The sequence below is a fragment of the Phyllobates terribilis genome, unplaced genomic scaffold (assembly GCF_046119375.1).
Source record: "Phyllobates terribilis strain yellow unplaced genomic scaffold, ASM4611937v1 Scaffold_236__1_contigs__length_3049075, whole genome shotgun sequence".
Lineage (NCBI taxonomy): Eukaryota > Metazoa > Chordata > Amphibia > Anura > Dendrobatidae > Phyllobates > Phyllobates terribilis.
In genome coordinates, this window is record NW_027362996.1 from 2,071,283 (window position 1) to 2,097,426 (window position 26,144).

Genomic DNA, 26,144 nt, shown 5'->3' on the forward strand with positions numbered 1-26,144 from the left:
AGCATTTTGGAGCTTTCACCTAAATAACTACAGGTGGTGAGATAAGCTGCACAATATAATTGACCTTTCAGTATATTGTTGCACACACACCATCTATTTAGCAAATGCCCTTGTTATCAACAGCAGCCTTTTAAACTCACCTGAGCTAACAGGTATGTGCGCTGGTTACTCTGCTGCGCTTAAAATTTCTTTTTTGGTTTGCTACAATGCCTTTTCTGAAACGTTGTCTCCTTCTGCTGGAACACTGACTTCTTTCATTTAATGCCTGCAGACTATAAAAGAGAACCCAACCCAAAAAGTTTGGTTGATTAGTCTGTGGCATTCTGTTAAACTGTTGCTTATGGCGGTCTCTGTGAGCTTCTCAGCGACATTCAGCCAGCCAGGTATCCTGCCTGCAGTAGATGGAATGTGGCAATGGAACGCTGGCTGCGCGTGTCATAATAGGCTCTGAGCCTTTATATACCTGTGCACAGCAGCAGCCACCTTCAGTCTGCTGCTGGACAGCCAGCAGCAGCAGCAGCAGGAGAGGTATGTAATCAGGAGCCCTCCTGCTAAGGGTAGACAGCTGCTCGTTCCACCCCACCCCCCGCCTTAATTGGTTCTCCTCCCTTCCAACGGTGTTGAGGCGGGTGGGAACAGCAGGGGGTGAAGGTGCTGTGTTTAAAGAGGTGGAGTTATGCAGATCTAAAACGCGTGGATTGCAGCAGCAGCAAGCCGAAAAGTGCAGGCATGTAAGGGATCTAGAGGTTGACAACATGTCTTCTTAACGGGAGTCCAGGAGCTCATCTCCACAAATGGACTTTTCAGGATCCTTGGGTGGCTCCGTAGTTTGAAACCAATTCTGGTTATCGCTTCTCGGCCTTTTGGCTAAGATCAAGTGTAGTATCTGTTCTTATCAGTTTAATATCTGATACGTCCCCTATCTGGGGACCATATATTAAATGGATTTTTAGAACAGGGAGATGGAAAAAGAGCTTGCTCTGTCCACTCCACGCATTGACCTGGTATTGCAGTATCTCCAGGACCGGTGCACCCCTTCTTTAATGCAGTTTCTAAAATCAGAAAGAATTGAATTCAATGTTTTTTGTTCATTTTGCTTGTTTGTCGGATTTGGGGATGGACTCTTTGGCTTTGCTTTTCTTCTCCTCATTGGATTTTTCATGTTCAAAGTTGCAGAAGCCAGATTACAAGCTCATTTTGGTTCAACTTCAGCAACTGTGCATTGCATTGCCATGTAATGTGATGCAATGCTATCTTTCTAGCTCTCCCTTTTTACTTCCTTTTGGATAAACAGACATATTAGGCAAGCATTTTGGAGCTTTCACCTAAATAACTACAGGTGGTGAGATAAGCTGCACAATATAATTGACCTTTCAGTATATTGTTGCACACACACCATCTATTTAGCAAATGCCCTTGTTATCAACAGCAGCCTTTTAAACTCACCTGAGCTAACAGGTATGTGCGCTGGTTACTCTGCTGCGCTTAAAATTTCTTTTTTGGTTTGCTACAATGCCTTTTCTGAAACGTTGTCTCCTTCTGCTGGAACACTGACTTCTTTCATTTAATGCCTGCAGACTATAAAAGAGAACCCAACCCAAAAAGTTTGGTTGATTAGTCTGTGGCATTCTGTTAAACTGTTGCTTATGGCGGTCTCTGTGAGCTTCTCAGCGACATTCAGCCAGCCAGGTATCCTGCCTGCAGTAGATGGAATGTGGCAATGGAACGCTGGCTGCGCGTGTCATAATAGGCTCTGAGCCTTTATATACCTGTGCACAGCAGCAGCCACCTTCAGTCTGCTGCTGGACAGCCAGCAGCAGCAGCAGCAGGAGAGGTATGTAATCAGGAGCCCTCCTGCTAAGGGTAGACAGCTGCTCGTTCCACCCCACCCCCCGCCTTAATTGGTTCTCCTCCCTTCCAACGGTGTTGAGGCGGGTGGGAACAGCAGGGGGTGAAGGTGCTGTGTTTAAAGAGGTGGAGTTATGCAGATCTAAAACGCGTGGATTGCAGCAGCAGCAAGCCGAAAAGTGCAGGCATGTAAGGGATCTAGAGGTTGACAACATGTCTTCTTAACGGAAGTCCAGGAGCTCATCTCCACAAATGGACTTTTCAGGATCCTTGGGTGGCTCCGTAGTTTGAAACCAATTCTGGTTATCGCTTCTCGGCCTTTTGGCTAAGATCAAGTGTAGTATCATTTGAAAAGACAGTTTTGTCCTTGGGCTGCCCTAGTAAATTGATGCATATTACACACTGGTTTGGTGCACTTGTTAGTACGCCAGGTGGCTCATAGAGTTATCTGATGGAAAACATGGCCCTCCAGGATCGAAGTCACTAGTCTGGGTAAGTGTGAGGGCTTTGGAGCAATGTGCCCCAGGAGTAGGCGCCCTGGTGGGAGTCCAAGCTTACTGGGACTGGGAACCCCAGAAAGACTTGGCTTCGTAGCACGCCGCACCTTTGCCAATCATACTTTCTGAGCAACCCCCCCTATTCATGACCTCCGGGCTAGGAAGGGGAATTTTTATAAACCCGGTCGGAGGTCCGGTCAGCTTTGGGCTGAGAAACCAACACAGGCTCCAGCTCCACTAGGGTGGCAGCCTAGATGGAAGCTGGGAGCACGAAAACGGCTCTTCTCCGGCTTCGGCTAGGGAGAGCATCGGAGATCCCTGACCCTCGCTGTGGCCTTCTGGCTCGGAGGGATGGGGATGGTTTATTGGGGACCCTCTCCTCCGGGAAGGGTCCACATGAATCCTCGCCTCGTGCGCTGTTTTGGTGTGACTTCGGTCACATTTTTCAGTGCCTTGGATGCAGCTTCAATCAAAAAATCTGTTCTTATCAGTTTAATATCTGATACGTCCCCTATCTGGGGACCATATATTAAATGGATTTTTAGAACAGGGAGATGGAAAAAGAGCTTGCTCTGTCCACTCCACGCATTGACCTGGTATTGCAGTATCTCCAGGACCGGTGCACCCCTTCTTTAATGCAGTTTCTAAAATCAGAAAGAATTGAATTCAATGTTTTTTGTTCATTTTGCTTGTTTGTCGGATTTGGGGATGGACTCTTTGGCTTTGCTTTTCTTCTCCTCATTGGATTTTTCATGTTCAAAGTTGCAGAAGCCAGATTACAAGCTCATTTTGGTTCAACTTCAGCAACTGTGCATTGCATTGCCATGTAATGTGATGCAATGCTATCTTTCTAGCTCTCCCTTTTTACTTCCTTTTGGATAAACAGACATATTAGGCAAGCATTTTGGAGCTTTCACCTAAATAACTACAGGTGGTGAGATAAGCTGCACAATATAATTGACCTTTCAGTATATTGTTGCACACACACCATCTATTTAGCAAATGCCCTTGTTATCAACAGCAGCCTTTTAAACTCACCTGAGCTAACAGGTATGTGCGCTGGTTACTCTGCTGCGCTTAAAATTTCTTTTTTGGTTTGCTACAATGCCTTTTCTGAAACGTTGTCTCCTTCTGCTGGAACACTGACTTCTTTCATTTAATGCCTGCAGACTATAAAAGAGAACCCAACCCAAAAAGTTTGGTTGATTAGTCTGTGGCATTCTGTTAAACTGTTTCTTATGGCGGTCTCTGTGAGCTTCTCAGCGACATTCAGCCAGCCAGGTATCCTGCCTGCAGTAGATGGAATGTGGCAATGGAACGCTGGCTGCGCGTGTCATAATAGGCTCTGAGCCTTTATATACCTGTGCACAGCAGCAGCCACCTTCAGTCTGCTGCTGGACAGCCAGCAGCAGCAGCAGCAGGAGAGGTATGTAATCAGGAGCCCTCCTGCTAAGGGTAGACAGCTGCTCGTTCCACCCCACCCCCCGCCTTAATTGGTTCTCCTCCCTTCCAACGGTGTTGAGGCGGGTGGGAACAGCAGGGGGTGAAGGTGCTGTGTTTAAAGAGGTGCAGTTATGCAGATCTAAAACGCGTGGATTGCAGCAGCAGCAAGCCGAAAAGTGCAGGCATGTAAGGGATCTAGAGGTTGACAACATGTCTTCTTAACGGGAGTCCAGGAGCTCATCTCCACAAATGGACTTTTCAGGATCCTTGGGTGGCTCCGTAGTTTGAAACCAATTCTGGTTATCGCTTCTCGGCCTTTTGGCTAAGATCAAGTGTAGTATCTGTTCTTATCAGTTTAATATCTGATACGTCCCCTATCTGGGGACCATATATTAAATGGATTTTTAGAACAGGGAGATGGAAAAAGAGCTTGCTCTGTCCACTCCACGCATTGACCTGGTATTGCAGTATCTCCAGGACCGGTGCACCCCTTCTTTAATGCAGTTTCTAAAATCAGAAAGAATTGAATTCAATGTTTTTTGTTCATTTTGCTTGTTTGTCGGATTTGGGGATGGACTCTTTGGCTTTGCTTTTCTTCTCCTCATTGGATTTTTCATGTTCAAAGTTGCAGAAGCCAGATTACAAGCTCATTTTGGTTCAACTTCAGCAACTGTGCATTGCATTGCCATGTAATGTGATGCAATGCTATCTTTCTAGCTCTCCCTTTTTACTTCCTTTTGGATAAACAGACATATTAGGCAAGCATTTTGGAGCTTTCACCTAAATAACTACAGGTGGTGAGATAAGCTGCACAATATAATTGACCTTTCAGTATATTGTTGCACACACACCATCTATTTAGCAAATGCCCTTGTTATCAACAGCAGCCTTTTAAACTCACCTGAGCTAACAGGTATGTGCGCTGGTTACTCTGCTGCGCTTAAAATTTCTTTTTTGGTTTGCTACAATGCCTTTTCTGAAACGTTGTCTCCTTCTGCTGGAACACTGACTTCTTTCATTTAATGCCTGCAGACTATAAAAGAGAACCCAACCCAAAAAGTTTGGTTGATTAGTCTGTGGCATTCTGTTAAACTGTTGCTTATGGCGGTCTCTGTGAGCTTCTCAGCGACATTCAGCCAGCCAGGTATCCTGCCTGCAGTAGATGGAATGTGGAAATGGAACACTGGCTGCGCGTGTCATAATAGGCTCTGAGCCTTTATATACCTGTGCACAGCAGCAGCCACCTTCAGTTTGCTGCTGGACAGCCAGCAGCAGCAGCAGCAGGAGAGGTATGTAATCAGGAGCCCTCCTGCTAAGGGTAGACAGCTGCTCGTTCCACCCCACCCCCCGCCTTAATTGGTTCTCCTCCCTTCCAACGGTGTTGAGGCGGGTGGGAACAGCAGGGGGTGAAGGTGCAGTGTTTAAAGAGGTGGAGTTATGCAGATCTAAAACGCGTGGATTGCAGCAGCAGCAAGCCGAAAAGTGCAGGCATGTAAGGGATCTAGAGGTTGACAACATGTCTTCTTAACGGGAGTCCAGGAGCTCATCTCCACAAATGGACTTTTCAGGATCCTTGGGTGGCTCCGTAGTTTGAAACCAATTCTGGTTATCGCTTCTCGGCCTTTTGGCTAAGATCAAGTGTAGTATCTGTTCTTATCAGTTTAATATCTGATACGTCCCCTATCTGGGGACCATATATTAAATGGATTTTTACAACAGGGAGATAAAAAAGAGCTTGCTCTGTCCACTCCACACATTGACCTGGTATTGCAGTATCTCCAGGACCGGTGCACCCCTTCTTTAATGCAGTTTCTAAAATCAGAAAGAATTGAATTCAATGTTTTTTGTTCATTTTGCTTGTTTGTCGGATTTTGGGATGGACTCTTTGGCTTTGCTTTTCTTTTCCTCATTGGATTTTTCATGTTCAAAGTTGCAGAAGCCAGATTACAAGCTCATTTTGGTTCAACTTCAGCAACTGTGCATTGCATTGCCATGTAATGTGATGCAATGCTATCTTTCTAGCTCTCCCTTTTTACTTCCTTTTGGATAAACAGACATATTAGGCAAGCATTTTGGAGCTTTCACCTAAATAACTACAGGTGGTGAGATAAGCTGCACAATATAATTGACCTTTCAGTATATTGTTGCACACACACCATCTATTTAGCAAATGCCCTTGTTATCAACAGCAGCCTTTTAAACTCACCTGAGCTAACAGGTATGTGCGCTGGTTACTCTGCTGCGCTTAAAATTTCTTTTTTGGTTTGCTACAATGCCTTTTCTGAAACGTTGTCTCCTTCTGCTGGAACACTGACTTCTTTCATTTAATGCCTGCAGACTATAAAAGAGAACCCAACCCAAAAAGTTTGGTTGATTAGTCTGTGGCATTCTGTTAAACTGTTGCTTATGGCGGTCTCTGTGAGCTTCTCAGCGACATTCAGCCAGCCAGGTATCCTGCCTGCAGTAGATGGAATGTGGCAATGGAACGCTGGCTGCGCGTGTCATAATAAGCTCTGAGCCTTTATATACCTGTGCACAGCAGCAGCCACCTTCAGTCTGCTGCTGGACAGCCAGCAGCAGCAGCAGCAGGAGAGGTATGTAATCAGGAGCCCTCCTGCTAAGGGTAGACAGCTGCTCGTTCCACCCCACCCCCCGCCTTAATTGGTTCTCCTCCCTTCCAACGGTGTTGAGGCGGGTGGGAACAGCAGGGGGTGAAGGTGCTGTGTTTAAAGAGGTGGAGTTATGCAGATCTAAAACGCGTGGATTGCAGCAGCAGCAAGCCGAAAAGTGCAGGCATGTAAGGGATCTAGAGGTTGACAACATGTCTTCTTAACGGGAGTCCAGGAGCTCATCTCCACAAATGGACTTTTCAGGATCCTTGGGTGGCTCCGTAGTTTGAAACCAATTCTGGTTATCGCTTCTCGGCCTTTTGGCTAAGATCAAGTGTACTATCTGTTCTTATCAGTTTAATATCTGATACGTCCCCTATCTGGGGACCATATATTAAATGGATTTTTAGAACAGGGAGATGGAAAAAGAGCTTGCTCTGTCCACTCCACGCATTGACCTGGTATTGCAGTATCTCCAGGACCGGTGCACCCCTTCTTTAATGCAGTTTCTAAAATCAGAAAGAATTGAATTCAATGTTTTTTGTTCATTTTGCTTGTTTGTCGGATTTGGGGATGGACTCTTTGGCTTTGCTTTTCTTCTCCTCATTGGATTTTTCATGTTCAAAGTTGCAGAAGCCAGATTACAAGCTCATTTTGGTTCAACTTCAGCAACTGTGCATTGCATTGCCATGTAATGTGATGCAATGCTATCTTTCTAGCTCTCCCTTTTTACTTCCTTTTGGATAAACAGACATATTAGGCAAGCATTTTGGAGCTTTCACCTAAATAACTACAGGTGGTGAGATAAGCTGCACAATATAATTGACCTTTCAGTATATTGTTGCACACACACCATCTATTTAGCAAATGCCCTTGTTATCAACAGCAGCCTTTTAAACTCACCTGAGCTAACAGGTATGTGCGCTGGTTACTCTGCTGCGCTTAAAATTTCTTTTTTGGTTTGCTACAATGCCTTTTCTGAAACGTTGTCTCCTTCTGCTGGAACACTGACTTCTTTCATTTAATGCCTGCAGACTATAAAAGAGAACCCAACCCAAAAAGTTTGGTTGATTAGTCTGTGGCATTCTGTTAAACTGTTGCTTATGGCGGTCTCTGTGAGCTTCTCAGCGACATTCAGCCAGCCAGGTATCCTGCCTGCAGTAGATGGAATGTGGCAATGGAACGCTGGCTGCGCGTGTCATAATAGGCTCTGAGCCTTTATATACCTGTGCACAGCAGCAGCCACCTTCAGTCTGCTGCTGGACAGCCAGCAGCAGCAGCAGCAGGAGAGGTATGTAATCAGGAGCCCTCCTGCTAAGGGTAGACAGCTGCTCGTTCCACCCCACCCCCTGCCTTAATTGGTTCTCCTCCCTTCCAACGGTGTTGAGGCGGGTGGGAACAGCAGGGGGTTAAGGTGCTGTGTTTAAAGAGGTGGAGTTATGCAGATCTAAAATGCGTGGATTGCAGCAGCAGCAAGCCGAAAAGTGCAGGCATGTAAGGGATCTAGAGGTTGACAACATGTCTTCTTAACGGGAGTCCAGGAGCTCATCTCCACAAATGGACTTTTCAGGATCCTTGGGTGGCTCCGTAGTTTGAAACCAATTCTGGTTATCGCTTCTCGGCCTTTTGGCTAAGATCAAGTGTAGTATCTGTTCTTATCAGTTTAATATCTGATACGTCCCCTATCTGGGGACCATATATTAAATGGATTTTTAGAACAGGGAGATGGAAAAAGAGCTTGCTCTGCCCACTCCACGCATTGACCTGGTATTGCAGTATCTCCAGGACCGGTGCACCCCTTCTTTAATGCAGTTTCTAAAATCAGAAAGAATTGAATTCAATGTTTTTTGTTCATTTTGCTTGTTTGTCGGATTTGGGGATGGACTCTTTGGCTTTGCTTTTCTTCTCCTCATTGGATTTTTCATGTTCAAAGTTGCAGAAGCCAGATTACAAGCTCATTTTGGTTCAACTTCAGCAACTGTGCATTGCATTGCCATGTAATGTGATGCAATGCTATCTTTCTAGCTCTCCCTTTTTACTTCCTTTTGGATAAACAGACATATTAGGCAAGCATTTTGGAGCTTTCACCTAAATAACTACAGGTGGTGAGATAAGCTGCACAATATAATTGACCTTTCAGTATATTGTTGCACACACACCATCTATTTAGCAAATGCCCTTGTTATCAACAGCAGCCTTTTAAACTCACCTGAGCTAACAGGTATGTGCGCTGGTTACTCTGCTGCGCTTAAAATTTCTTTTTTGGTTTGCTACAATGCCTTTTCTGAAACGTTGTCTCCTTCTGCTGGAACACTGACTTCTTTCATTTAATGCCTGCAGACTATAAAAGAGAACCCAACCCAAAAAGTTTGGTTGATTAGTCTGTGGCATTCTGTTAAACTGTTGCTTATGGCGGTCTCTGTGAGCTTCTCAGCAACATTCAGCCAGCCAGGTATCCTGCCTGCAGTAGATGGAATGTGGCAATGGAACGCTGGCTGCGCGTGTCATAATAGGCTCTGAGCCTTTATATACCTGTGCACAGCAGCAGCCACCTTCAGTCTGCTGCTGGACAGCCAGCAGCAGCAGCAGCAGGAGAGGTATGTAATCAGGAGCCCTCCTGCTAAGGGTAGACAGCTGCTCGTTCCACCCCACCCCCCGCCTTAATTGGTTCTCCTCCCTTCCAACGGTGTTGAGGCGGGTGGGAACAGCAGGGGGTGAAGGTGCTGTGTTTAAAGAGGTGGAGTTATGCAGATCTAAAACACGTGGATTGCAGCAGCAGCAAGCCGAAAAGTGCAGGCATGTAAGGGATCTAGAGGTTGACAACATGTCTTCTTAACGGGAGTCCAGGAGCTCATCTCCACAAATGGACTTTTCAGGATCCTTGGGTGGCTCCGTAGTTTGAAACCAATTCTGGTTATCGCTTCTCGGCCTTTTGGCTAAGATCAAGTGTAGTATCTGTTCTTTTAAGAACACAAGAGCTACGATTTACACTTGACGAGAGCGATCGAACTCGGAAGGAGAAGAGCTTCGGAGCCCAGCTGACATCGGAGAACGAAGGCGGATATCGGTGGGAGGAAGAAGCTCTAAAGAATCCAGAAGAAGACGAAGACTCGGAGAAGAATCGGGCTGTCCTGTGGAATCTTCGAGGAAGAAAATCATCGAGACAAAGACCTTTCAGGGAATTTGTCCAGAACACGACGGGAGAAGAATCTGCATAGCTCCACCCATTCCGGGAAGAGTTCCAGATCCAGCTCCAAGAAGTAACTGCAGGAGGAAAGCCATGGCAAGCGCTGCGAGGAAGGCCGAAAAGAAGAGCCTGGAGCTGGGGACAGCCAGGAGGGCCCAGCCAGGAGCCGATTCTGACCCCAAGGACTCTGCCTCCACGACTGGCCAGCAGAAGGGACCCCAGAAGCCCCGCCACGAAGCTCCAGCCCTGGAGCCATGGATGCGGCAGACGGTGGCCCTGAAGCTGAAGGAAGTGGATGGGAGGGTGCCGGACATGTCCTCGGACGTGTTCTGCCAGAAGATGCTGCTGGATCGAGGCTTCTCCAGGTCGGACACCCTCAGCATCCAGACCTTCTTGACGGGGATCTTCTTTGTCACCTTCGCCACTGTGAACACCTGCAGGAGGTTCTGGGAAATGGTAAGCGCAAGAGGACCGGATAATTCTTTCTCTGCCTTTACAGGTAGCTGCCCTATCCAGAGGGATGAAAGGAGGATCACGGTCTCCATGCGCAACCCGCACACCCCAGGCCAAGACATCTGTACCTTCCTGAGACGCTTCTGTTTGGTTGTGAAGGAACCCTCTCACATCCTGAATGGACTCGGCTTCTGGACAGGTAAGTGGGCGGTGACCGTTAGACTTCACAGGGACCTGGCGTACTCAGACGGACTTCGGCACCTGCCCCCGACATTCTCCCTGGGCAACTCCTACGGCCTCATCTATTACCCGGACATGCCGCGGAACTGCAGGAGATGCGGCAAGAACGGCCACGAGATGAAGGACTGCAAGGAGGATGCCTGCAGGATTTGTCGAGTGACGGGACACAGCTCGAAGGACTGCCCGAAGAAGACGTCCTGCAACCTGTGTGGGCTGGCGGCTCATCTGTACAAGGATTGCCCCAGGCGTGAGAGATCCTGGGCATCGGTGGTTGCGACGACCCCAGCTACGGAGGACAAGGCCCCGACGACCAGGCCTGTGAAGGTCAAGGACGCGACGACCAAGGCCCCAGCGGCCAAGGCCGAGACGACCAAGGCCAAAGCGGTCAAGGAGTCGGTGGCCAAAGCCCCAGCGACGGTCCCAGCAGCTCCGAAGCAGAAGAAAAAGTCAAAGGAGGGTAAGAGTTCTGTCACCCCTCTCTCGATCCCTCCCCCTGCCACCCCCGTCCAATCCCCCCCCACCCCGGCCACCCCTGCTGAGGATTCCACTTCCTCTTCCTCCTTCCCCTACTCCTCAGCAGGTGTCCTTTCCCCTGCCCCGGCAGCCACTCTCCCTCCCCAGACCATGGTAGCGGTGGAATTAACCTTTCCTCCACCCGCCGCTATCTATTCCGAGGAGGATTTTCCCCTTCTTGTCTCCCCAGTTCCAACCCGGGGAAAGAGGAAGGTGGAGGACAGCCCTGCTACTGAATCCTCCAAAAAGAAGATTCTGGATTTCGTAGGCGAAAAGGAGGATACCCTCCCTGAGCCAGAAGAGATGGAGCACATGGTTGAGACCCTGGTGGCCGAGCCAGAAGAGGAGGAACTGGTGGTCGCCGAGATCGAGGCCGCGCTGCTTGACCAGATGGAGGAAGAGGGCCTGCTGGTGATCCCGTCACCAGCAGTCAACACCGACGAGGGACCACCCGACCGGAGTGGTAACTAAGGTGTATTGCCTGCGCTAACTTTTTCTTTTTTCCCTACATGATGGCTAATATTAACTTATTTTCCATTAATGTCAGGAGCATCAAGGACAAGTTCAGACGTCAGACTATTTATGCCTTCCTTACTTCCCAGTTGTGTGATGTTTATATGTTGCAGGAATGTTCCCTTCCCTCCTCTAGGTCCTTCAAACATCTGGCCAGGGAGTGGTCCCACGGTCCATCCTACTGGTCCGGTGGGGGTGACTGCAAGTCTGCGGGGGTCGCAATTCTGATCAGGGGGGGCGCATTCACGCTTGAGTCCGTCCAGGAGCTCATCTGCGGCAGGGCTCTTGTTGTAGATGGCAACTGGGCGGGAGAACCTGTCAGGTTCATCAACGTGTATGCGTCCCCACTGAAGAATGAGCGTTTGGAGCTTTTCCAGACCCTGCGGCTTCAGCTTGCCACCACCAGGACCTTAGTGATGGCCGGGGATTTCAACTGCCCCATCGAGGAGGACGGTCGTAGTTCTGGCACATCTGCCAAGTTGGACATCACGTCCAAGCTGCTCATCGAGATGGTAACCAAGGCCTCTCTTCAGGACGTGGTGGGCTCCATGGGGAGAGGCTCCACGAACTATTCGTGGAGCCGACCCGATGGCTCACTCCGCTCCAGGATTGACTTTGTGTTCACCTCTCGGGCAGTCAGGCAGAGTAGGCACTCGATGGTCTCCTGCTTCTTCTCCGACCACAGAGCCATTCACTTACAAGGTGTCCTCGGCGACGGTTTTCCGTCCGTCCCCGGCTCCTGGAAGCTGAATTGTGCTCTGCTGGCTCAGGATGAAGTCGTGGAGGAGCTGAGAGCAGCCTACGCAATGTGGCAGTCCTACAAGGGTAGCTTCCAAACAGTCTCTGATTGGTGGGAATATGTTAAACTTGAGTTTCGCTGTTTCTTTCAGGCCAAGGGTCGACAACAGGCGTGTGAGAAGAGGAGGGACTTCAGAGGGCTGCAGCGCGAGCTGCGGTCGCTGCAGGACCTTCTTCACTGCGGCTGGGACGTGAGGGAGGAGCTGGAGGAGACCAAGAAGAGCCTGAAAAGGCACTTTGAGGAGGAGTCCAAGCGAATCATCTTCCGTTCCAAAGTGGAGAATCTGGAGAAGGGTGAGAAATGTAACTCATTCTTTTTCAGGAAACTTCATGCCGGTCACACGCCCCTGAACGAGCTGCGAGACGAGAGCGGAAACATGCGACGTGGGAAGGAGGACGTGATGAGGGTCGTCAGCGACTTCTACAGCGAACTCTACTCCCACAAGACTACCGACCCCGACGCTGCTGATAAGTTCCTGTCAGGTATCACTAACCATCTTGATCCTGCAGGCACGGCAGCCTTGGACAAACCTCTGATGGTGGGCGAATTGCTCTCTGCCGCTAAATCCTTTAGGACCGGCAGGACCCCGGGCAGTGATGGTCTTCCAGCGGAGCTCTATGTAGCGCTGGGAGACCTCATCTGTCCGGACCTGTTGGACCTGTACGAGGAGATGGTGGTGGAGGGTAGAATGCCTCCATCTTTGAGGGAAGGAATGGTCACGATCCTGTACAAGCGGAAGGGAGAGAGGTGCGACCTGAGGAATTGGCGTCCCATCACTCTGCTCAACGTGGACTACAAGATCCTGGCCAAGACGATGGCGACACGACTTAAGACGGTCATCGGACGGATCATCCACCCGGACCAGACCTGCGGCATCCCTGGACGTCGCATCGCAGACAGCCTCGCTCTCGTGCGGGACACGGTCGAGTACATCAAGGTCCGCCGCGCACACGCGGCCCTGGTCTCCTTGGATCAGGAGAAGGCCTTCGACCGGGTTTCCCACGAGTTCATGGGCCGAGCTCTGCACCGGTTAGGTTTGGGTAACATGTTTTGTTCGTATGTCCGTCTGATGTATTTTGATATCCACAGCTCGGTGTTGGTGAACGGCTGGAAGACTGACCCCTTCCCTGTCCTCTCTGGGGTCAGACAAGGCTGCCCTCTATCACCTCTTCTTTTTGTTTGTGTTATAGAACTCTTCGCAGAGGCTATCCGGCAGAATGGAGAGATCAGAGGGATCACCGCACCGGGTCCGGGACGACACGAGGTCAAGTGCTCGCTCTACATGGACGACGTCACCGTCTTCTGCGCTGATCGTGGTTCAGTCGACGCCCTCGTCCAGACGTGTGAGAGGTTCGGCCGGGCTTCAGGGGCCAAAGTCAACTGCAGGAAGTCGGAAGCCATGCTCTTTGGGGATTGGCAGCCGGCCTCCTCCGCCCCCTTCCCCTTCAACATTCAACCGGATTTCCTCAAGGTGCTGGGAGTCTGGTTCGGGAAGGAAGGAGCGGCCCTCAAGTCCTGGCAAGAACGCTTGGCCAAGGTGAAGCAACGGATCGGACTCTGGAGCCTCAGACACCTCACTTGTGAGGGTAAGGCACTCGTCCTGCGTAATGAGGTCCTGCCCGTCTTGCAGTACACGGCGCAGGCCTGGCCCCCACACGTCACTGTGTGCAGGGCCATTACCAGGACAGTGTTTCACTTTGTCTGGGGATCCAAGATGGACAGAGTCAGGCGGGCCGTCATGTACAAGGAGCCTCGCAAGGGTGGGAAGGGCGTTCCAGATATCCCCACCCTCCTGCGATCCTCTTTTGTGTGTGATTGTGTCCGCCGGACTTTGCAAGTCAAGAATGGCTCCGCGGGCAGGTCCATGTCTCGCTTCTTCCTGCTTTCTCTTTGGAGGCGACTCGGCTTTGACACGTGGGACAGCTCCTTCCCCTACAACTGGACGACGCCATGGTTCTACGGAGACGTCGTTCGATTTGTGGGGGAGCATCAACTGGAGGGACTCAAGCCCGACTTGTGGAAGCCCAAAACTATCCACAAGATAATCAGAGCCAAGGATGACGTGGAGAACATCACAGGACTTCACCAGGACACGCTGGAGACTGTGTGGACAAATGTGTCGTCTGACAGGCTGACCAACGGGCACAAGGACTTGTCGTGGATGGCGATTCAGGGCGGACTGCCCGTCCGGTCATTCATGCATGCCCGGAACCTGTGCAAGACCCGGTACTGCCCAAGGTGCCCCTTCGTGGAGGAAACATCTTTGCACACTTTTTGGGACTGCGGATTTGCACAGCGCCTATTGACTGCACTTGAGGACGACCTGAGGAACTCTGTCCCCAGGGCGAGCCTATCGCACCATTCTGTGCTTTACGGACTCTTCCCTGGGGTTCATACCGTCGGAGCCATCCAGGAGGCTTGGCGCCTTATGAACTGCTTCAAGGATGCCGTTTGGGTCGCCAGGAACCGGCTCATCTTGAGGAGGGAGAGGATGTCCATCCAGGACTGCCGCAGGCTGATCCACAGCCTGCTCAGAGACTATTCCATCATGGACGGTCCGGAGGACGAGGACGAGGACTAAACCCCTCCTCCCCCTCTCCCCTTATGTGTCTTGTCTTTCAATAAAGCTTCGGGCCTGTGATTTTCCCCTCCCCATCCCCTTTTTCCCAATCCCCATCCCTTATCACGGTTCGTCGTACTGTATTGATTGACATGCTTTTTCTTTCAGATTGAGTGTTTTGTGTAGCATAGGGGTGTGATGTGTCTAGTTAGTGCGTCGTTTCCTCATGCTATGTAAATATGATGTAGAATTCTGTGTGTACTGGGCTGCGGCACTGTACACTGTCTGTTAACTTATTTTTTGTGCTAATAAAAGATATATTCAATCAAAAAAAAAAATCTGTTCTTATCAGTTTAATATCTGATACGTCCCCTATCTGGGGACCATATATTAAATGGATTTTTAGAACAGGGAGATGGAAAAAGAGCTTGCTCTGTCCACTCCACGCATTGACCTGGTATTGCAGTATCTCCAGGACCGGTGCACCCCTTCTTTAATGCAGTTTCTAAAATCAGAAAGAATTGAATTCAATGTTTTTTGTTCATTTTGCTTGTTTGTCGGATTTGGGGATGGACTCTTTGGCTTTGCTTTTCTTCTCCTCATTGGATTTTTCATGTTCAAAGTTGCAGAAGCCAGATTACAAGCTCATTTTGGTTCAACTTCAGCAACTGTGCATTGCATTGCCATGTAATGTGATGCAATGCTATCTTTCTAGCTCTCCCTTTTTACTTCCTTTTGGATAAACAGACATATTAGGCAAGCATTTTGGAGCTTTCACCTAAATAACTACAGGTGGTGAGATAAGCTGCACAATATAATTGACCTTTCAGTATATTGTTGCACACACACCATCTATTTAGCAAATGCCCTTGTTATCAACAGCAGCCTTTTAAACTCACCTGAGCTAACAGGTATGTGCGCTGGTTACTCTGCTGCGCTTAAAATTTCTTTTTTGGTTTGCTACAATGCCTTTTCTGAAATGTTGTCTCCTTCTGCTGGAACACTGACTTCTTTCATTTAATGCCTGCAGACTATAAAAGAGAACCCAACCCAAAAAGTTTGGTTGATTAGTCTGTGGCATTCTGTTAAACTGTTGCTTATGGCGGTCTCTGTGAGCTTCTCAGCGACATTCAGCCAGCCAGGTACCCTGCCTGCAGTAGATGGAATGTGGCAATGGAACGCTGGCTGCGCGTGTCATAATAGGCTCTGAGCCTTTATATACCTGTGCACAGCAGCAGCCACCTTCAGTATGCTGCTGGACAGCCAGCAGCAGCAGCAGCAGGAGAGGTATGTAATCAGGAGCCCTCCTGCTAAGGGTAGACAGCTGCTCGTTCCACCCCACCCCCCGCCTTAATTGGTTCTCCTCCCTTCCAACGGTGTTGAGGCGGGTGGGAACAGCAGGGGGTGAAGGTGCTGTGTTTAAAGAGGTGGAGTTATGCAGATCTAAAACGCGTGGATTGCAGCAGCAGCAAGCCGAAAAGTGCAGGCATGTAAGGGATCTAGAGGTTGACAACATGTCTTCTTAACGGGAGTCCAGGAGCTCATCTCCACAAATGGACTTTTCAGGATCCTTGGGTGGCTCCGTAGTTTGAAACCAATTCTGGTTATCGCTTCTCGGCCTTTTGGCTAAGATCAAGTGTAGTATCTGTTCTTATCAGTTTAATATCTGATACGTCCCCTATCTGGGGACCATATATTAAATGGATTTTTAGAACAGGGAGATGGAAAAAGAGCTTGCTCTGTCCACTCCACGCATTGACCTGGTATTGCAGTATCTCCAGGACCGGTGCACCCCTTCTTTAATGCAGTTTCTAAAATCAGAAAGAATTGAATTCAATGTTTTTTGTTCATTTTGCTTGTTTGTCGGATTTGGGGATGGACTCTTTGGCTTTGCTTTTCTTCTCCTCATTGGATTTTTCATGTTCAAAGTTGCAGAAGCCAGATTACAAGCTCATTTTGGTTCAACTTCAGCAACTGTGCATTGCATTGCCATGTAATGTGATGCAATGCTATCTTTCTAGCTCTCCCTTTTTACTTCCTTTTGGATAAACAGACATATTAGGCAAGCATTTTGGAGCTTTCACCTAAAAACCTACAGGTGGTGAGATAAGCTGCACAATATAATTGACCTTTCAGTATATTGTTGCACACACACCATCTATTTAGCAAATGCCCTTGTTATCAACAGCAGCCTTTTAAACTCACCTGAGCTAACAGGTATGTGCGCTGGTTACTCTGCTGCGCTTAAAATTTCTTTTTTGGTTTGCTACAATGCCTTTTCTGAAACGTTGTCTCCTTCTGCTGGAACACTGACTTCTTTCATTTAATGCCTGCAGACTATAAAAGAGAACCCAACCCAAAAAGTTTGGTTGATTAGTCTGTGGCATTCTGTTAAACTGTTGCTTATGGCGGTCTCTGTGAGCTTCTCAGCGACATTCAGCCAGCCAGGTATCCTGCCTGCAGTAGATGGAATGTGGCAATGGAACGCTGGCTGCGCGTGTCATAATAGGCTCTGAGCCTTTATATACCTGTGCACAGCAGCAGCCACCTTCAGTCTGCTGCTGGACAGCCAGCAGCAGCAGCAGCAGGAGAGGTATGTAATCAGGAGCCCTCCTGCTAAGGGTAGACAGCTGCTCGTTCCACCCCACCCCCCGCCTTAATTGGTTCTCCTCCCTTCCAACGGTGTTGAGGCGGGTGGGAACAGCAGGGGGTGAAGGTGCTGTGTTTAAAGAGGTGGAGTTATGCAGATCTAAAACGCGTGGATTGCAGCAGCAGCAAGCCGAAAAGTGCAGGCATGTAAGGGATCTAGAGGTTGACAACATGTCTTCTTAACGGGAGTCCAGGAGCTCATCTCCACAAATGGACTTTTCAGGATCCTTGGGTGGCTCCGTAGTTTGAAACCAATTCTGGTTATCGCTTCTCGGCCTTTTGGCTAAGATCAAGTGTAGTATCTGTTCTTATCAGTTTAATATCTGATACGTCCCCTATCTGGGGACCATATATTAAATGGATTTTTAGAACAGGGAGATGGAAAAAGAGCTTGCTCTGTCCACTCCACGCATTGACCTGGTATTGCAGTATCTCCAGGACCGGTGCACCCCTTCTTTAATGCAGTTTCTAAAATCAGAAAGAATTGAATTCAATGTTTTTTGTTCATTTTGCTTGTTTGTCGGATTTGGGGATGGACTCTTTGGCTTTGCTTTTCTTCTCCTCATTGGATTTTTCATGTTCAAAGTTGCAGAAGCCAGATTACAAGCTCATTTTGGTTCAACTTCAGCAACTGTGCATTGCATTGCCATGTAATGTGATGCAATGCTATCTTTCTAGCTCTCCCTTTTTACTTCCTTTTGGATAAACAGACATATTAGGCAAGCATTTTGGAGCTTTCACCTAAATAACTACAGGTGGTGAGATAAGCTGCACAATATAATTGACCTTTCAGTATATTGTTGCACACACACCATCTATTTAGCAAATGCCCTTGTTATCAACAGCAGCCTTTTAAACTCACCTGAGCTAACAGGTATGTGCGCTGGTTACTCTGCTGCGCTTAAAATTTCTTTTTTGGTTTGCTACAATGCCTTTTCTGAAACGTTGTCTCCTTCTGCTGGAACACTGACTTCTTTCATTTAATGCCTGCAGACTATAAAAGAGAACCCAACCCAAAAAGTTTGGTTGATTAGTCTGTGGCATTCTGTTAAACTGTTGCTTATGGCGGTCTCTGTGAGCTTCTCAGCGACATTCAGCCAGCCAGGTATCCTGCCTGCAGTAGATGGAATGTGGCAATGGAACGCTGGCTGCGCGTGTCATAATAGGCTCTGAGCCTTTATATACCTGTGCACAGCAGCAGCCACCTTCAGTCTGCTGCTGGACAGCCAGCAGCAGCAGCAGCAGGAGAGGTATGTAATCAGGAGCCCTCCTGCTAAGGGTAGACAGCTGCTCGTTCCACCCCACCCCCCGCCTTAATTGGTTCTCCTCCCTTCCAACGGTGTTGAGGCGGGTGGGAACAGCAGGGGGTGAAGGTGCTGTGTTTAAAGAGGTGGAGTTATGCAGATCTAAAACGCGTGGATTGCAGCAGCAGCAAGCCGAAAAGTGCAGGCATGTAAGGGATCTAGAGGTTGACAACATGTCTTCTTAACGGGAGTCCAGGAGCTCATCTCCACAAATGGACTTTTCAGGATCCTTGGGTGGCTCCGTAGTTTGAAACCAATTCTGGTTATCGCTTCTCGGCCTTTTGGCTAAGATCAAGTGTAGTATCTGTTCTTATCAGTTTAATATCTGATACGTCCCCTATCTGGGGACCATATATTAAATGGATTTTTAGAACAGGGAGATGGAAAAAGAGCTTGCTCTGTCCACTCCACGCATTGACCTGGTATTGCAGTATCTCCAGGACCGGTGCACCCCTTCTTTAATGCAGTTTCTAAAATCAGAAAGAATTGAATTCAATGTTTTTTGTTCATTTTGCTTGTTTGTCGGATTTGGGGATGGACTCTTTGGCTTTGCTTTTCTTCTCCTCATTGGATTTTTCATGTTCAAAGTTGCAGAAGCCAGATTACAAGCTCATTTTGGTTCAACTTCAGCAACTGTGCATTGCATTGCCATGTAATGTGATGCAATGCTATCTTTCTAGCTCTCCCTTTTTACTTCCTTTTGGATAAACAGACATATTACGCAAGCATTTTGGAGCTTTCACCTAAATAACTACAGGTGGTGAGATAAGCTGCACAATATAATTGACCTTTCAGTATATTGTTGCACACACACCATCTATTTAGCAAATGCCCTTGTTATCAACAGCAGCCTTTTAAACTCACCTGAGCTAACAGGTATGTGCGCTGGTTACTCTGCTGCGCTTAAAATTTCTTTTTTGGTTTGCTACAATGCCTTTTCTGAAACGTTGTCTCCTTCTGCTGGAACACTGACTTCTTTCATTTAATGCCTGCAGACTATAAAAGAGAACCCAACCCAAAAAGTTTGGTTGATTAGTCTGTGGCATTCTGTTAAACTGTTGCTTATGGCGGTCTCTGTGAGCTTCTCAGCGACATTCAGCCAGCCAGGTATCCTGCCTGCAGTAGATGGAATGTGGCAATGGAACGCTGGCTGCGCGTGTCATAATAGGCTCTGAGCCTTTATATACCTGTGCACAGCAGCAGCCACCTTCAGTCTGCTGCTGGACAGCCAGCAGCAGCAGCAGCAGGAGAGGTATGTAATCAGGAGCCCTCCTGCTAAGGGTAGACAGCTGCTCGTTCCACCCCACCCCCCGCCTTAATTGGTTCTCCTCCCTTCCAACGGTGTTGAGGCGGGTGGGAACAGCAGGGGGTGAAGGTGCTGTGTTTAAAGAGGTGGAGTTATGCAGATCTAAAACGCGTGGATTGCAGCAGCAGCAAGCCGAAAAGTGCAGGCATGTAAGGGATCTAGAGGTTGACAACATGTCTTCTTAACGGGAGTCCAGGAGCTCATCTCCACAAATGGACTTTTCAGGATCCTTGGGTGGCTCCGTAGTTTGAAACCAATTCTGGTTATCGCTTCTCGGCCTTTTGGCTAAGATCAAGTGTAGTATCTGTTCTTATCAGTTTAATATCTGATACGTCCCCTATCTGGGGACCATATATTAAATGGATTTTTAGAACAGGGAGATGGAAAAAGAGCTTGCTCTGTCCACTCCACGCATTGACCTGGTATTGCAGTATCTCCAGGACCGGTGCACCCCTTCTATAATGCAGTTTCTAAAATCAGAAAGAATTGAATTCAATGTTTTTTGTTCATTTTGCTTGTTTGTCGGATTTGGGGATGGACTCTTTGGCTTTGCTTTTCTTCTCCTCATTGGATTTTTCATGTTCAAAGTTGCAGAAGCCAGATTACAAGCTCATTTTGGTTCAACTTCAGCAACTGTGCATTGCATTGCCATGTAATGTGATGCAATGCTATCTTTCTAGCTCTCCCTTTTTACTTCCTTTTGGATAAACAGACATATTAGGCAAGCATTTTGGAGCTTTCACCTAAATAACTACAGGTGGTGAGATAAGCTGCACAATATAATTGACCTTTCAGTATATTGTTGCACACACACCATCTATTTAGCAAATGCCCTTGTTATCAACAGCAGCCTTTTAAACTCACCTGAGCTAACAGGTATGTGCGCTGGTTACTCTGCTGAGCTTAAAATTTCTTTTTTGGTTTGCTACAATGCCTTTTCTGAAACGTTGTCTCCTTCTGCTGGAACACTGACTTCTTTCATTTAATGCCTGCAGACTATAAAAGAGAACCCAACCCAAAAAGTTTGGTTGATTAGTCTGTGGCATTCTGTTAAACTGTTGCTTATGGCGGTCTCTGTGAGCTTCTCAGCGACATTCAGCCAGCCAGGTATCCTGCCTGCAGTAGATGGAATGTGGCAATGGAACGCTGGCTGCGCGTGTCATAATAGGCTCTGAGCCTTTATATACCTGTGCACAGCAGCAGCCACCTTCAGTCTGCTGCTGGACAGCCAGCAGCAGCAGCAGCAGGAGAGGTATGTAATCAGGAGCCCTCCTGCTAAGGGTAGACAGCTGCTCGTTCCACCCCACCCCCTGCCTTAATTGGTTCTCCTCCCTTCCAACGGTGTTGAGGCGGGTGGGAACAGCAGGGGGTGAAGGTGCTGTGTTTAAAGAGGTGGAGTTATGCAGATCTAAAACGCGTGGATTGCAGCAGCAGCAAGCCGAAAAGTGCAGGCATGTAAGGGATCTAGAGGTTGACAACATGTCTTCTTAACGGGAGTCCAGGAGCTCATCTCCACAAATGGACTTTTCAGGATCCTTGGGTGGCTCCGTAGTTTGAAACCAATTCTGGTTATCGCTTCTCGGCCTTTTGGCACGATCTATCAGGTTTACCTGTGTGGTCTTGCCTGTGAGGTGCTCTTGGTACCCTTTCTCTCGGCCTGGGGGGATCGTTCCTCTTCGGAGGGACTTAACCCCCCTGCTGCTATTGGGAGGAAGGATTAGTCCGGGAGCAACGGGAAGGGATCCCATGAAGGCTTGCGCCTTTCAGAGAGAAGAGTCGGTACGTTCCTGAGTGAAGGATGCCGGCAACGCTCACATATTCATCGGGTGATGCCCGGATGCGGAACACCGTGAGGATTGAAGTTGGAGCAGGATCGAGGACGGAGAAGAACTTGGACTACATCTGCCATAGGATTCTGCTTGGAGTTCTGGAGTTTCGGCGGGAAGACATATTCTGCTTCCAGGACAATGAGTACAAGGGGACTTACACCATCACCTTCAAGAGACAGGGATGCTGTCACCAACTCGTACAAAAGGTAAATGAGAAAAACTACTTAGATGAATTGGATGGACTAACCTTTTGTCTCTTGTATGCCTATGACGAGATCCCTATCGTGGTGCATTTCCCGAACCCCTTTGTGGAGGCTGCAGACATCTCGACCTACCTTATCCGTTATTGTGATGATCTGAGATACCTGGGCACTGTGAAGAACGCGGTAGGCTTCTGGTGCGGCAAGAGGAGGTACATGGCCCGTCTAAAGAGGGACCCAAGCGGAGTGGGAGGAATGCTACACCCTCCCTCAACATTTGTGATCGGTAAGAGCAGAGGCTACTTATTTTACCCTGGAATGCCGGTATGTTGCAGGAACTGTGGACAAATGGGTCATACCCAAACGTCCTGCACGGGCAGGAAAGTAGACCGCTGCAATAATTGCAGCTGTTACGGACATTTAATGAAGGACTGTCCCGCTGGGAGGAAATGCAATCTTTGTGGTGAGGCGGGGCACATGTTCCGAGGATGCCCCAACAGGACCAGGACCAGGACTTACGCAGAAGCTGCATCTTCTGCAGCTGAGCCGATGCGCCCGCCGGTCTTCACTGGCGGGCCGGCGTCGGAGGGCGGTTCGAAGGGCGAGAAGGCTGGGATGGAGCAGGGAGCCGGAGGCCCCACTGGGGCGGCCTCTGCATCGAAGTCCCTTAACGATGGGCGGACCTCGCATGGACCGGAGCGGAGGGGTCCTCCTTCTGGGAGGGTATCCTCCGTGTCGATGGTTCCCGATACCGATCCTGTTGGGCTGGAGGGTGGTGCCCCTGTGCGGTTGGCTACAGGGGACCACGCAGCGATGGCCTCAGGATCTTCCAGGGCGATTAGCCAGCCAGATGAGGGGGCTTTGCTTCTAGGTGACGAACATCAGGGAATCTGTGTTGGTGATCTTATCCTGATGGACCAGTCTCTCCCCCTGGAGGAGGTGGAGGAAGAGGAGGACTGCACCAGTGACCTAGTGGAGTCTGCCCCGAAAAAGAGACGGAATGTCGAAGCCCCAGCGTCTCCTGGAATGTGGCTGGGAACCGTGACCTACGAGGGGGCAACCGCCGGCTCACAGAATATCGAGTCATTTGGGTCCTCTAGCCCGGATGTCCTGGAGCAATTTGGCATACAGGGCTTTGAGTCAGGTGTCCTCATGGAAGATCCACCACCCTGACCTATGAATGCCCACATTAAGACTTGTCTCACTGAATGTGAGGTCATTAAAGAGCCCAGTTCGTAGGGCTGCTCTATTTAAGTACTTAGAAACCACTGACTTTGACATATGTTTATTACAGGAATGCGGGATACAACATGCACTAAATTATAATGACATCAAGACAGATTGGAGACTGGGGCCCTCCATCTGGTCTGGCTCCAATGACAACAAGTCAGCGGGGGTGGGCTTCCTCTGTCGTGGGAGAAATATTGCTATAAATACTGTCACAGAAATAGTACCAGGCAGAGTGGTTTTAGTGCATTTTAAATTTAATGGTTTTACCCTACGTGTAATGAATGTTTATGCTTCCCCTGATAAGCAAGAGAGAATTAATTTATTTGGGATATTGCCATTGTACTGTACTGGGTCATCTCCCCTGATCGTAGGGGGTGATTTTAATTGTCTTTGTGCTAGTGAACAACGAGCGGGGGGTGACCCTTTACGCAAATTGGATAAGTCATGTCATCTATTGAAAGATTTTATAACTGATTTTAAATTATGCGATGCGTGGAGGTCACTCCTGCCGACGGACCCTGGTTATACGTGGTCCGGAAGAGGGGTGTCCTCCAGGATCGATTTTATTTTCCTATCAGATGATTTTAACCCTGTAAAATGTGTTTTAACATCAAATATATTTTCTGACCATAAGGGCTTGGAGGTGCACCTAGAATACCGGGATGAACAGAGGGTCAACAGGGGCCTCTGGCGTCTAAGTACTTACCTGCTGGAGGACCCTCTGATTCGACAAGACTTTGGTAAAGCCTATCAAGCCTGGCGGCGACAAAAACCTTCTGATGCCCCTATGGTAACCTGGTGGGAAAATTTGAAAAAAAAAGTCAGAATGTTTTTTATAAAAGCAGGGAGACGTAAAGCTAGAGAGAAAAAAAGATGTTTTAGTGATCTTAACACCAAACTACAAACACTTTTTAAATTCAAAGAGCTAGGGGTGGAGGTGGGAGATGATATTGCTAGCCTAAAAACTGAAATTCAGAACTGCATAGACACAAAGGGGAAAGAGATTATTTTTAACTCTAGAGTGCAGCACTTGGAGGAGGGGGAGAAGTGCTCTCGCTTCTTCTTCAAAAAAGTCATGGATAAAAGAGAAGTGATCACAAATCTAGAGGGTGAAACATCTATGCAGGGAATGTTGAATGCTACTTTTAACTTTTATAAGCATCTTTTTAGTAAAAAGTGTATAGATGGGTCCTTTTTATCTGATGCTCTTAATGATCTCGATTTTAAGTTAAATTTTACAGACCAGGAGTTTTTAGAACGCGATATTGTTTTAGAGGAATTATTTTATGTTTTTAAAAGTTTCTCTAAGGGCAAAGCACCTGGGTGTGACGGACTACCTGTAGATTTTTATCTTACTTTTTGGGACATTTTAAAAGAGGACCTTTTTATGCTTTTTAAAGAAGTTTTTATTTGTGAACAGTTGCCATTTTCGTGGAGGAGAGGAGTGGTGTCTTTGATATATAAAAAAGGTGATCGCAGTGCTCTAGCGAATTGGAGACCCATAACTCTCCTAAACGTCGATTACAAGGTACTTGCTAAGGTGGTTGCAAACCGGCTCAGGAATGTCATTGCCAAACTAATCCAGCCTGAGCAGGTTTGTAGTGTACCAGGCAGAAGTATTTCAGAGGTTTTAAACGTATTAAGGGATGTAATTTGGTATTCCAGAGACCGGGGTCAAAATGTAGCTCTTTTAGCCCTAGATTTTGAAAAAGCTTTCGATAGAGTCTCTCATAGATTTCTTTTTAGAGTTTTAAAAAGAATGGGTATCCCTAATATGCTTTTAAATTGTATTAAGATTTTATATAAAAATTGTTTTAGTCAAATTTCTCTTAATGGCTTTTTAACAGATGGAGTTCCCCTTGAGTCCGGAGTGAAGCAGGGATGCCCCTTGTCGCCCATCCTGTTCATCTGTGCCATGGAGCCCCTGCTGAGCGCAATAAGGAAAGACAAAGTGATTAGAGGGGTTCCTGTTCCTGGCGGAGGTGGCAGTGATGTGAGAGTCTTTGGCTACATGGATGACGTGACGGTTGTGTGCGTGGACCCTGCTTCCCTCCGGAGGGCGGTGTTGCGCATTGAATTTTTTTCCCAGGCATCCGGGTTTAAACTTAATTTAAATAAATCTGAATGTCTGACTTTGGGATCCTGGGACACCGCCCAACTCCCGCAGCTCACTATAAAACGAGACAATGTAAAAATTCTTGGAGTTGTTTTTAACGAGGAGAATGTGGGAACTCAAAGCTGGGAGAATGTCATAGAAAAAATGTCAAAGAAAATATCATTTTGGGGTTTGAGGTCCCTAACAATGGAGGGGAAAATTTTAATTATAAAATCAGTGTTGTTACCCCTCATACTGTATATAGCTATGGTGTACCCCCCCTCTGATGTTTTAATTAAAAAAATGACTAGGATGATCTTTATGTTTTTATGGAACTCCAAAATGGAAAAATTAAGGCGAGAAATAATGAGGAAGAATAAAATGAACGGCGGAAGGGATGTCCCCGACTTACATATTTATTTGTATTTAAATTATTTCTGCTTTTGTTTCAAACATTTTAATGGTAATAGTGCGCTAAGTTATTTTTTAAAATATACTTGTGGGATGATTTTTAAAAGATGGTTTAAGTTGTCGTTGAATTCCCCTGTTTTACTATGCCCCCCCAAACACCAAGCAATCTTAGAAAAGACTGTTCGATTTTATAGCCTTGGTGATTTTAAAATGGACATTTTTAAAGACCGCAAGAAGCTTTTATCTTTTCTGAGGAGGAATGAAGATGTGACCCCCATAGTAAATTTCTCAGAAGAGAGGTCGAAGCAAGTTTGGAAGAATGTCTTCGGAAAATTTTTAGCAAATGGACATAAGGACATCGCATGGATGGTGGTCCACCAGTGCCTCCCCACCAGAGAGTTTCAACACAGGAGAGGCCTGGTGGCCAGAGCCAAATGCCCCAGAGACTCATGTGTTAA

At 47.8% G+C, this 26,144-nt stretch overlaps 11 non-coding genes and 2 pseudogenes across 11 annotated transcripts; all 13 read left to right on the plus strand.

Moving 5' to 3' along the window:
* Positions 1-847: 847 nt before the first annotated feature.
* On the plus strand, positions 848-1,038 carry LOC141215771 (U2 spliceosomal RNA). Its single transcript, XR_012284824.1, has one exon. It is a non-coding gene; the product is annotated as a U2 spliceosomal RNA (small nuclear RNA).
* A 1,115-nt stretch (positions 1,039-2,153) lies between these two features.
* On the plus strand, positions 2,154-2,269 carry LOC141216927 (U2 spliceosomal RNA; annotated as a pseudogene).
* A 524-nt stretch (positions 2,270-2,793) lies between these two features.
* LOC141216710 (U2 spliceosomal RNA) lies at positions 2,794-2,975 on the plus strand. Its single transcript, XR_012285732.1, has one exon. It is a non-coding gene; the product is annotated as a U2 spliceosomal RNA (small nuclear RNA).
* A 1,115-nt stretch (positions 2,976-4,090) lies between these two features.
* LOC141215773 (U2 spliceosomal RNA) lies at positions 4,091-4,281 on the plus strand. Its single transcript, XR_012284826.1, has one exon. It is a non-coding gene; the product is annotated as a U2 spliceosomal RNA (small nuclear RNA).
* A 1,115-nt stretch (positions 4,282-5,396) lies between these two features.
* LOC141216692 (U2 spliceosomal RNA) lies at positions 5,397-5,586 on the plus strand. The gene has a single exon (XR_012285715.1). It is a non-coding gene; the product is annotated as a U2 spliceosomal RNA (small nuclear RNA).
* A 1,115-nt stretch (positions 5,587-6,701) lies between these two features.
* LOC141216573 (U2 spliceosomal RNA) lies at positions 6,702-6,892 on the plus strand. The gene has a single exon (XR_012285601.1). It is a non-coding gene; the product is annotated as a U2 spliceosomal RNA (small nuclear RNA).
* Positions 6,893-8,007: 1,115 nt separating this feature from the next.
* On the plus strand, positions 8,008-8,198 carry LOC141216712 (U2 spliceosomal RNA). The gene has a single exon (XR_012285734.1). It is a non-coding gene; the product is annotated as a U2 spliceosomal RNA (small nuclear RNA).
* Positions 8,199-9,313: 1,115 nt separating this feature from the next.
* On the plus strand, positions 9,314-9,403 carry LOC141216887 (U2 spliceosomal RNA; annotated as a pseudogene).
* A 5,552-nt stretch (positions 9,404-14,955) lies between these two features.
* Positions 14,956-15,153, plus strand: LOC141216753 (U2 spliceosomal RNA). The gene has a single exon (XR_012285770.1). It is a non-coding gene; the product is annotated as a U2 spliceosomal RNA (small nuclear RNA).
* Positions 15,154-16,268: 1,115 nt separating this feature from the next.
* LOC141215774 (U2 spliceosomal RNA) lies at positions 16,269-16,459 on the plus strand. Its single transcript, XR_012284827.1, has one exon. It is a non-coding gene; the product is annotated as a U2 spliceosomal RNA (small nuclear RNA).
* A 1,115-nt stretch (positions 16,460-17,574) lies between these two features.
* On the plus strand, positions 17,575-17,765 carry LOC141215775 (U2 spliceosomal RNA). Its single transcript, XR_012284828.1, has one exon. It is a non-coding gene; the product is annotated as a U2 spliceosomal RNA (small nuclear RNA).
* A 1,115-nt stretch (positions 17,766-18,880) lies between these two features.
* On the plus strand, positions 18,881-19,071 carry LOC141215776 (U2 spliceosomal RNA). The gene has a single exon (XR_012284829.1). It is a non-coding gene; the product is annotated as a U2 spliceosomal RNA (small nuclear RNA).
* Positions 19,072-20,186: 1,115 nt separating this feature from the next.
* Positions 20,187-20,377, plus strand: LOC141215777 (U2 spliceosomal RNA). Its single transcript, XR_012284830.1, has one exon. It is a non-coding gene; the product is annotated as a U2 spliceosomal RNA (small nuclear RNA).
* The last annotated feature ends 5,767 nt before the right edge of the window (positions 20,378-26,144 follow it).